At 38.4% G+C, this 12,403-nt stretch overlaps 1 pseudogene; it reads left to right on the forward strand.

Moving 5' to 3' along the window:
- Positions 1-6,327: 6,327 nt before the first annotated feature.
- On the forward strand, positions 6,328-11,300 carry LOC109677578 (single-stranded DNA-binding protein, mitochondrial pseudogene; annotated as a pseudogene).
- The last annotated feature ends 1,103 nt before the right edge of the window (positions 11,301-12,403 follow it).

Raw genomic sequence — 12,403 nt, forward strand, 5'->3', positions numbered from 1 at the left:
TTAGCTAGACATATGTAGGAAAGGGATGGAGGAAGAGGTTAAAATAGTACGATATTTTGCTTTCTGTTTATAAAAAGATCTCTTTAAGCTTACATTCCTAGTCTTCATAATTTACTTTCAAATCTCATAGTTATATATTTTTCCACTCTCAGTAAGAAAATGGAGATTTGACCTCAAAATCCAGAAAAAAAATCTCAAGAAAAGAAGACTAAGTAGAGAGTGGTACTGTCAACTCCAAAATTCCAGTCTTCTCTGGGTGAGAGGCTGTTTCAGTTCTCTAAATCTCAGCGAAAGACTAGGCTTTCCTCTAAAAGGTGCAAAAAAGAAGCAAAACTCAGGAAATGCCATTATCTAATAACAATAAAAAATTATTACTAAATCTTGTTATTTACACAATGATGTGCCTCTGTTTCCCCTACATGCAACACTTTTTAAGTAGTTGTTTATAGTTTACATGACTGGCATCCTACATATTCTTAGAAAGTCAAAGTCAAATAGGAGGGAGGGGCACTAAGAAAGAGTAATAATAGACACAGTGAATTTTCTCGAAGTATATTATGTTCATGTATATAAATATCACAACGAAACTCCTTTGTACAATTAATTTATACTACAAGTTTTTTAAAGTGAAGCTATATCTTATCCCTTCCAAGAGGTTTTACTGCTCTTTTAAACAGAAATAATCTCCCCTTTCTCTAATATATATAGAACTTATTCATCTATATCTTTCTACCTTGAACTATATCTATTAGTTGTGACTTCTCCCATATTATTCTACGGCCATCCTGTACATGAAATAAATAACCAAAGATTTCTCAGGTGAATTACGAGATTCATCAGGTTCGAAAAATAGACAATATATTGGACCTTTATCTTATTTAAGTCTTATTTAAATCAGGAATGCATATACAAGGAGATCTTTTAAATAAATTATTTTATTTTATTGGTGGTCCTAACAATTGAACCCAGGTTCATACCAATTAAGCTACTCTTCCAGCCCCTATAAATAAATTATTTTCAATGAGATCTGTTCCATGTCTTAGGCAATCACCAGTGTTCATGTAATTTACAATCCAACTGCCTCTATTCAAGCTTCATCTTTCGGGACTGACTGATCATGCTTCTTTCTAGGTTACTCCTCTTTAGCTTCTATCATGCTTCACTGTTTCTGCCACTCTGATGAGGCCTCCTCACACTGGTGCTTGTCTTCTACTCACCTGAAGGTGCTCTGTAGCCCTCACACATTTTCATAATTGTAAATATTCTTATTGAAGTAGTTTCATTGGTCTCACAGCTTAAACTCACCTATACTCTTTATATCATATCCTAACTCCACATCTTAAGACCCATCTCCATCCTGTTTTCCAAATTTTTATTTCCAATTGCCTGATACTAGATGGCCAAATAAGTTAAAAAAAATTTATAGGCATGCACCCACTCAAGCCTGTTCTGTTTCTAGTTCCCTCATCTCTTTTTGGTAACAGCATAAGTTACATGGTTGTTCAAACTAATAGAATCAGCATGATCATATCTCTGACTCTTAATCCCTTCACCCTTTCCCACCATTTTAGTCACCAGCCCAATCAAACATATACGGTTTCCTTTTAAAACCCACTTAGCTCACCTCTTGAATCATCTTCCTATCTATAAGTACTTTCCTTTCAAACTATAATCTCTAAAGACAGTGCAATTTTTCTGAATCATTAATTTGATAATGGCACTATGTCATCTGTAAGGCTGCCTTAACTCTCCAAAACTTACAGGATTAATGCCAAATCCTCTGGCATGGCATGGTTTGACCTGGCTCTGCCTGCTCTCTTTAGTTTTATCCTTTCTCTATTTATGTATCAAGAAACTTGATTTTCATTCCCCTGAGTTACTGTTAAGTCATTCCCACCTCCTAGCAACCAGTTAAATGAATAAAGGGACTAAGAGGAAAGGGGTAGTTTTACTCACTTAATCACATAAGCAACATTCAGTTAAAAGACATTTTTCCTCTGTTTCAAGTTAGGATCGTAAGTTTACCTTCTGCCGCTCAACTTTCATAGCATTCTGATTTGTTAAAAGAAAGTGAGGTGTATCAGGTCTATACACACCTATTTAAAATACTCCTTGTTTAGCTTCTTCTGTGTTCTTTCAGTTTTCTAAGTTGCTTTTCTTCTTTGTATTTTTGGAGCATTAGTTTTCGTTGATCACTTGCCATAGTTTTCTTTGACTCTAAACAGAAAGAAAAATCATCAAAACAGTATATAAAACATTTCAGATAAAAAGTATGGCAAATGTCTAAAACAACATGTTTGTGTACTTTGTGAAGAAATGTTTACTATCTTCTTGTTAATTCCTTAACACTCAAATCACAAGTTATTTCGACCTCTACTCTTGTTAAAATGTCTATTCCTTGTTTGTACCCTGTTGTTCAATACTAACTGCTTGTCATGTACTAGGCATTATTACTTCACTTTTACATCTACTAACTTGTATGACAGCCAGCCTCCAAGCTGACTTGTAGTGATTTTTACCTCTTGGTAGTAACGCCTTGTGTTTTCCCGCCCATACTGAATAGGGCTGGCCTGTGTGACCAGGAATAGCATTATGGAAATGATGGAGGGGGACAGCCATGGCCATGTGGAATACAAATGAGACTCAAACAGCCCTGTGGAGATGTTCGTATGACAAAGAACTAAGGCCTCCTGCCAGAAGCCAGCATCCACTTGCTGCTCATGTGAGCAGCAGACCCTCCAGTCTCAGCCAAGTCTTCAAGTGCATCTCAGAACTACTTAGCTAAGCTGCACTCCAATCCTTGACCCACAAAAATTATGTGAAGTAATAAGGGTTTGCTATTGCTTTAAGCAGCTAAGTTGTGAGGCAACGCTTATAATTACTGGTGTTATTCACTATAGATGCGTTCATTCCTCCCCATCTACTCAACAGCAGCCTTCCAGCAATGTACCCAGTCACTCATCTATTGTTTTCCTCTCAATTGAATTTTTGCCTCCATGAAATTATAAATGTGGAGTAACTTTTCTCAATCCACATCTCATTTTCATGTAGCTATTTGCTTTATCTCTCTAGTCCTGCTTACAGCAAAATTCTTTGAGTCGGCTGTACCGATTTTCTCACATCTCTTTACATCTACCCCTTAATTCATTTTTCAAAAATTATGCAAATATACAAACAAGCAGAAATTAATAATCCCTGTATACCCAAAATCCACATTCAGTAGTTAAATATGAAGATTTATTTACATTTTGAGGGGAGACAAATTCTACTTACAAGACCTCATGCACTCTCCAAAATGAAATCCATTTCCATTCATGACAATAACATCACACCTAATAACACTAATAATTCCTCGTTATTGCAGTCCCGATGTAATCTTCCTATTTGTTTTCAAAGAGATCTTTTTAAAACCATCAGTGTGTTCATCAGGAGCCAAGCAAGATCTACACATGTATTTGGTTGTCTGTCAACTCTTTTCATCTAAAACAGAACCTCCTCCCTACCTTATAGGCCCTAATGTTAGAGAGGGTGATTTGGTTTTTCACAGGCAAAATGCCCTAAAGATTTTTGGGGGGCTGGGGATGTAGCTCAGTTGTAGAGAGCTGACCCAGCATGGGCAAAGTCCTGGCTTTGATCGTCAGAAGCACAAAGCAAAACAAGATTCTTTAGGACACTGGTAGTTAGCTCAGTGGTGAAACCCTTGCCTAGCATGCCTGAGGCCCCTAGGTTCAATCCTCAGCCACACAGAGATTCTTTTGGAATAGATGTCCTTCAATACAGAGACCAGAAAAATAGCTTTCATCACCCCAGACTAAGGCTGCAATGAATCTAACAAACAAATTCTCTTCCATTAGCTTCAACACCCCCCTACCCCAAAACAGCATCCCCATGGTTTACTACCATTTGTCCTGTTATTCTTTTAGATTTATTGTCCTTCAGCCTAAAAACTATAAAAGCATCATGTTTTGTCATTTCTTTGGACTTTACTCTCTTATGAAGATCCCTATGTTCATGTCAATTTTATGTAACTTCATGTCTTTCTTGTATTATCTCTTATTAATTAACTTACTAGATCCAGCCAAAAAACCTGTAAGACCTGGAGGCGGAGGTGGCATGCAGATGGGCTCCTGTCCTCTATTTGTAACCAGATTTGCTTTCTCCAGTAGACTGGCTCAAGCGGTAGAGCACCTGCTACCAAGCATGAGGCCCTGAGTTCATACCACACAACCACCAAAAGCAAACAAACAAGCAAACAAACCCAACTCACACACAACATATCTGCTTTCTTGTATGTTTTACTCATTTGTCTAGCCTCTACGTCATTCTATGAACTGGAAGTTATATCTAAAGATTTAATTAGGCTCAATTTCAACTTTGGAGGGCAAAATTGCCAATTCCTATTTCTTAAAACCATTCCTGTCTGACTTTTACTCCCAGAACTTCATTCCATCCAAACTACTCATCAAAATCACCAGTGCTCTCCAACAGTGGTAAAAGTTCAAATTCATACTTCTAATATTACAGCACTGCTGACTGACAGTTAGTCAGTGCCTCCTCTTTGATATGCATTTTTTCAACTGGGTTTCTAGGGTATTGCATTCTTCTGCACATCCTCTTACTTTATTTTGCTCTGCTCCTCAATTTTTTTTACTAGGTTCTCCTCATATCCTTACCCTCTAAAAGTTAGAGGGCTTACTTCTTTCCTCTCCTTTCTCTACATAGAACTCTGGACAATCACATCCAGTCTTACAGCTTCAAACACCACATAAAAGTCAACAACTCTTGAGTTTATATTTCCAGCTCAGACTTCTCCCGACTCATCTTGTATACTCAAATACCTTCTCATCATCTCCCTTACATGTGTAATATGCATCACAAATGCGCCATGTCCAGCTTTGAGCTCTTAATTCTACTATTCCCCCCAAACTATTCCCCAATCTTTCCAATTATTAGCCACTCCACACTTTCAGTTGTTATCAGCCAAAGAAATGCTTGGATTTTTCAAGCCTTTTCTGTATGTCTCTGTTTTCATTTTCTTCCAACTGCTAAAAGATTTTACTCTTTCCTTTCTCCCAGGACACCACCAGCCCATTTTCTTTGATCTTCAAACAGATACTGATGATCTCATGTCAACAACAAAAACAAGAAAGGGGATGTGGCTCAAGCAGTAGACGTGTGTCTAGCAACTGCCAGGCCAGTTCAAACCCAGTACCATCACTCCGAAAAAATCAAAGGAAATTTCAAAAACAAAAATGAACTGGACATCATGGTGCATACCTGTAATCTCAACACTTGGGATGCTAAGACAAGAGACAAGGATAACAGAAGTGAGCCACAGGCACCAAGCTCAGCCTTTATTTAAAAGGACAGGATTTAGTTGTAGAAAACACCAAGTTCTTTAGAATTACATTTTCAGTGTAATTCTCTTGCAGTGTCTCATCTGTGTTAACAAGAACTCTACTTTCCAAAGTTGGAATACTGACACCTTCCAAACCAAAGTATCTATTTTGCTCATATTCCTTATATGTGAATTCTTTCCAAAATAGTGATTTTCCATGAGCCCTTTCAGTTCTAATCACTGCAGTACTTAAATTCTTCCTTTGACCACTAGCAAAATGTGAAGACATTCTGTCACATTAAAAGAGAAAAAGAAACTAATTTACATGGATTTTCATTTCATTATTTTAAAAAATTAAGATTCCAGTTCACTGCCTATCCCATCTCAGTCTCTTGAAATAAAAATATTAAAATGTGTCATGGAATAAATATGTGACAAGAACAGAAAAGAGTAACCTTTTTTCAAAGGACAAGACCTGGGCTGGAGGTATGGCTCAAGCAGTAGAGTGCCTGCCTAGCAAGTGCAAAGGCCTAGAGTTCAAATTCTAGTACTGACTCCCCCCAAAAAAGACAAGACTCTACTACCTATTTGAGGGTTCTAAATAGGAACTTGCTTGACAGATGAAGTGAAGCCCAGGAAAACTAAAGTCAAGAATACAGACAAGAGGCCCAGGGATTGCCATAGAGAACAATGGAAAAGAAGGGTATAAGTAAAGGTGAAAACAGGGAAAGTAAAGGACTGTAGGGAAAATAAAGAACAGAACAACTTCTTTAACCTTCCCCTGTGATGATTACACGAAGCCTGGCATTTCTTCTCAATTCAAAAAGAACAAAAACAGCTGGGTATGGTGGCACAAACCTACAGCCTGCAATCCCAGCATTCAGGAGGCTGAGGTAGGATGGTGAGTTCAAGGCCTGGGCTACATAGCGAAATCCTGTCTCCAAATTAAACAAAAACAAAATGAAACATGAGATACCTATTAGATAGACATGGAGGATAAAAAACAGGCAGTTGGATCGGATATACATGATGGAAATAACCGGTTATCAGGAAAACCCAAAAAGGTAAGTTAAGCAAGAAATCACATAGTTTACTTGGCACACAGCCTTTTCTTAGAAAGATCTGTGAGAATGTAGTCAAGCAAAACAAAGGAGGACAATACAGACAGTGTCAAGAGGTCTAGCAATGTGTCCAGCTGAGGAGAATTCAGCTGATAAAGTGAGCTGCAACTACTGAGAGGACTGGTTCTCCAGAATGAAAGTCTTGGCAGTTTAAAATATAAATAATCCAGGCACTGGTGGCTCATGCCTCTAATCCTAGCTATTTGGGAGAGATCAGGAGGATCACAGTTCGAAGCCAGCCCCAAAGAAATAGTTCGTGAGACCCTATCTCGAAAAAGCCCATCAAAAAAAGGGCTGGCAGAGTGACTTAAGCAAATAAAAATAAATAAATAAACATAGAAAAAGTGGGACAAACCAATATTACGAATTAAGCTCACAGAAAATGTTTCATATCATCAATGAGTATGGCAATTATAAATGTTAGTAAACTACGAGTTTGAACTCAGGGCTTCATGCTTGCTAGGCAGGTGCTCTACCACTTGAACCACACCACCAACCCTTTTAAGTGATGTGTTTTTTTGAGATAGTGTCTCGTGAACTATTTGCCAGGGCCTGGCTTTGAACTGCCATCCTCCTGATCTCTTGCTTCTGAGTAGCTAGGATAACAGGCGTGACCCACCGGCATTCAGCTTGATTTAAAAAAATCTAGATATATGCTGTTTAGAAGATATATTTGCAAAGCATAATCTTATAGTAGGGGAAGGATGGTGTATGTCATAGCAAGCAAACGCCAAAAGCAAATTGCAGTTGGACTGGAGGCATGGCAAGTGGTAGAACACCTGACTAGAAAGCACAGAACCCTGCATCCAAACACTAGTACTGGGAAAAAGAGAAGGAAAGAATGGTAGGGGGAGGAGAGAGAGAGAAATCTGGCGCCTGGTGTGGCACCACATGCCTGTATCCTAACCCTTAGGAGGCTGAAGAAGGAGGATGCGGAGCTCAAGACCAGCTTGGGGACATAGTGAGTCTGAGCCTACATAGGGACCATCTGTCTAAAAACTGAACTAAAATCAAAAGTAAAGCTCAAGACCCTGAGTTCAATCCCCAGTACTGTTGGTGAGAGGAAGGAAGGAAGGAGGGAAGGAGAGAAAGGAGGGAGGGAAAGAGAGAAGGGAGGGAGGGGGGAGATGGAGGGAGGGAGGGAGGGAGGGAGGGACATTGTCAGGGTTGTGTGTCACAGTACAATGACAAAAGTTTCAACTGCCAAGCTAGGCAAATTAGAGCAACTTGGAACTTCTGCATCTAATAAAGTACTCTTGAGAGTAGATGAAGCAAAACTGACTAGAATGTCAGGGAAAAACTGGTAACTTCTCCATTATTGTGAAAGAGTGTATTGTCCATTGTCCATTAGTATAATGGACTACCTGAGGTTTATTTATCTCATACTTTTGGAGACTGAAAGTCGAAACAAAATGGTACTGCTCTAGCAAGAACTGATATGGCACTGGGTGCTTGTGGCTCACACCTGTAATCCTAGACAAATAGCTCATGAGACCCTATCTTGAAAAACCCTACAGAAAACAGGGGAAGTGGAGTGTGACTCAAGCAGTAAAAGCACCTGCCTAGCAAGCATGAGGCCCTGAGTACAAACCCCAGTGCTACGAAAAAAGAAAGAAAAAACCTTACCTGGCTGTATTACGTCATGGAGCATAGCATCATAGTTGGAGTCATGCAAAAGTAAAGGTCAGAGGGTTTGAGGGCAACCCAGTCAAAAATTAGCAAGACCCCATCTCAAGCAACAAGCCAGGCATGGTTGTGCTCTGCCACCCCAGTTAGGTAGAGGAACAGGTATGAGGATTATGGTCCCAAGAGTGCCCAGGTAAAAAATGTGAGACCCTATTTGAAAAACAACTGAAAGCAAAATGGGGTACAGGCATGGCTCAAGTGGCAGCAAGTACAAGTCCATGAGGTCAAACCCCAGTACCACACAAAAAAAGGGAGAGATAACAATGTAAGATAGAAAGCCAGAGAGAGACTGAACAGGACAGACTAATAGAGAAGTGCATTCATCCCTTCCAAGGGCATGGCCTCAATGACTGAGCCTCCCACCTTCTTTATTTTTATTTATTTATTTATTTTTTGGTATTGGGGATCGCACTTGGAGCCTCTTACTTGCTAGACAAGCACTCTAACACTTGAGCATTGCACCCTAGCTTTCCACCTCTTTTTTTTTAATGTAGTTAACCAGAAACAAATTTATTCAAGATGGAAATTCAGCACAGACTATGAAGACAATCTTACCCCACCATGTTGTAATGACATACACAGAAGGCCGAAAATCAGAGCTATACAGTAAGGACAAGATAGACCTGTTGGATTCTGTTGTATGTGTGCAAATATTATTTTCAGACTGGAAATAAAATTCTTATGACCACAATTGCTTACCATGGGCTGCAGAGAAGGAGCACACTTAAACAGATAAAGTCCACCTCTTAAAATGAACACTTAAAACATACTCAAAGCATAGCACAGATTTAACACACTCTCATAGGCTAAACAGACAAAATTTTAGCAAGGATATAGAGAAGAAATCTGATCAAAACAACTAGTAATGAACAAACCTGGCCAAATGAACATCCAGCAGTCAGAGAATACACATTTTTCTCTAGCACACATGGGACAGTTACAGATGATCACATATCAGGCCATGAAGAAAGCACCAACAAACTTCAAAGAGTAGGTATTCAATAAAGGCAGAAATTATGAGCAAAATGATAAATCTTAACTCCTTGTTAAATAACTCAAATTTAAAAAGAAATTACAATGAAAAAATGGAAATAACTAAAATTAAGTGAAAATGAAAAGAATGCATATCAAAACTTACAGGACACCGCAAATGTGGTGTTTGCTAATATAAACCTTAAATGCTTACATTAGAAGTCTCCAGGTTAATAAACTGTGTCTCTCTTAAGAAATTACAAACACAACAGAGTACACTCAAAGATTTTAGAAAAAGATAAGAGAAAGCAGTTGCTATGATGTCAGTAAGTGTTCCCCGGTGGCCCCGTGTTAAAGGCTGGTCCCTATCTCATAGTGCTATGGAAAGATGGTGGAACCTTAACAGGTGGAGCTTAGTTGGAAGTCTTCAGGTTCTATGGGGCTTGTCTTAGAAGACCCTGGGATCTTGCACTCCCTTCTCTCTTGCTCTTTGTTTCTCCACCACTATGATGTGAGCAGCTTGTTCTACCACCTGCCCTCGCTATAATATGGCCCAGCCCATAAGCAACAAGTACACCTGACCAAAGGCTGAAATCACTAAGACTTGAGCTCCAATAAACCTTTCCTACTTTTACCCTCATTATCTTGGGTATTTTGTTACACCATTGGAAAGCTGGTTAACACAGCAGTGAAACAGAAAGCAAAGATACAATAAGAAAATCAACAAAGTTAAACAAGTTTCCCTTTAAAATCATGTTGATTCTTTTCTTCCCATGAGATATGAAGACACTATATGCCCAATTTTAATATTAAAATAGTATGCCATCCCCAAATCTTTAGTGAAGGTAGATGTTCCAGGAGGGAGCTCCATAATTATCCTGTAGCTAGGTATTTCTAGTACAAGAGTCACATTAAGATAATCTAATTTGTTTTCTTTTAATTTTTTAATTATTCTTGTTCTGTGGGTACACTGTGATAGTTACAAAAGTTCTTACAGTATATCATAGTTGAGTTCACCCCTCCAGCATTCTCCTTTACAGATTTCATGCAGACCCAAGGGAGGCCAGAAATGAAGAGATATTACATACTTTTCCCCTGTTACCTTTTTGTATCTTTTCATATTTTCTGCCTAGTCTAAGCCCCCCCCCCCCCCAAAATCTGCTCCTGCAGGTCTGGGCAAAACCTGCATACTTATCTACAGAGGCCTCACAGTTCTGACTTCCTGACTGAAAACCCACTTCTAAGATATGTAGAATAGTCTCATTCACAGAAAGCAATCTATTTACAGGTGTGACTTTACTCTTTGAAGTACAACAAGAAAATTATATTTCACTATCATATAAATATCTCAGTTGTCATTCAAGAAAAATGCACAACAATAAAAGCAAAAAGAGACGAAAAGAAAACTGCATCACAAGTATGTGGGGTGTGCATGGGGACCTGCATGGGTCCTAGGTGATGTTGGGTCGTTGGCCCTCTCACAAGTGTGAAAGACTCTGGTTTCTTCCCAGTTTCTTGTGTTTGTGGGTAGGAGCACCATCTTTGGGAAAGGGTGCCAGTCCATGCCAGTGAAAAATCCTAAAGGTGAGATTGTAAGACAAGGAAATAGAAGCCATTATTTCAAAGACCTGTGTTATAGGTTCTTCATCAGTTTGTAGAATGAGTCTGAAATGGCCAACAGTTTGGTTCTGAAAAGATCTCTGAGTCATGTACAGTTACTTGAGTGAGTGGGTTAGAACTCTTTCAGCAGCCTGGTGGAAGGGAAAAAATCTAGTCAACATTTTCTCTAGTAGCAAACAAGATGTGGCCATCAGGAGGACAGTGATCACTCACCAAATGGGTGATGCCAGTCAAATGACAACAAGGCACAAAGTATCAGTATTCCAGCCAGGCCATAGAGATGGGACATATCAGTATATGGAAAAAGGATCTCAAATTTATGTGGAAGGGAAAGTAGACTATGGTGAATACCTGGATAAAATGATGTGAGATGACAAGCAGCAGCAATCACAGCTGACATTACATGTCTAAGTGACCAGAGGAAAAAAGGTATAGAAAGGATGAATCTTCTTTCTTTAGCAGTCATTTGGTACAATCTCAGTTCCAAATCATGTATAGTTTTAAAATTTCTAAGGACAAAGATTAAATCCTGTTTGGTTTTGCTTTTTCTTTTTTGGCAGTAACTGGGGTTTGAAATCACTTGAGCCACTCTGCCAGCCCAAAATGCTCTTTAATATTAAAAAAAATGCCCAAATACAGTTAGGTGGAAGGATTCAGATATCCACTATCATCTCTGTTATTGTAATAAAATGAAAAAAATTCCTGATCAAGGGGGAAAGCTGGATTTCAGACTTGATCAAATCACCTATTGTTTATCTTATCACAAATCACTTCATGGTGACCCTGAACCTTAGTGTGTGTGTGTATACAACTCATTCTCTCTCTCTTTCTCTGTATATATATATATGTATATGAATATATATGTATACAATGAGATGATAATATCTGTCTACAGACATACCCAATGGACTTCCATTAAGGATGAAATGGACATATGAATGTGAAAATGTTCTGAAAATTGTAAAGCTCTATTTAAAAAAAGTTATAGCTTTCTAAAGTATTTTTAGCTGAGGGCTGGTGCCTCTCACCTCTAATCCTAGGTACTCAGGAGGCAGAGATCAGAAGGATCATGGTTCAAAGTCAGCCTGGGCAAATAGTTCTCAAGACCGTATCTCGAAAAACCCAACACAAAAACAAAGGCTGCTTATGTGGCTCCAGTGGAAAATCTGCTTTGCAAGCGTGAGGCCCTGAGTTCAAGCCCACAAAAGTCTAAAAATAAAAATAAAGTATTATAATTGGGACTACAGGACAATATGCTTATAAATTCAGAGTAAATTGAAAGTTTTTTCCAAAATTATTAATTGACTTTTCATACAGGGTTTTTGCAAAACCCTATATTAGGGTTTCCTAATAGCGGGGGTAATTATTTCTTTTAACAAATTCATAAATCATGCTAGTGGTTCCAGCATATTAGATAGAAATTGAAGGAAATATAGAAACCAATTGAACCTACAGAACAAAAGGAGTTATTGGATTTCTATGGAATTTTATCTATCTATGTAATCTTTAAAATCTTCTAAGTTAAACCAAGCAGTGAAATTGAAGATAGCAGTTCACTTAGTTGAGATATTTTGCCATCAGAAGGACATGTTCTTCCCAATTAATGAAACATTCTAGTTAATAAGGATAGGTCTGCAGAATTATTTCTCTTTCTATAAAAAAACTT

Source organism: Castor canadensis, chromosome 3 (genome assembly GCF_047511655.1).
Source record: "Castor canadensis chromosome 3, mCasCan1.hap1v2, whole genome shotgun sequence".
Taxonomy (NCBI): domain Eukaryota; kingdom Metazoa; phylum Chordata; class Mammalia; order Rodentia; family Castoridae; genus Castor; species Castor canadensis.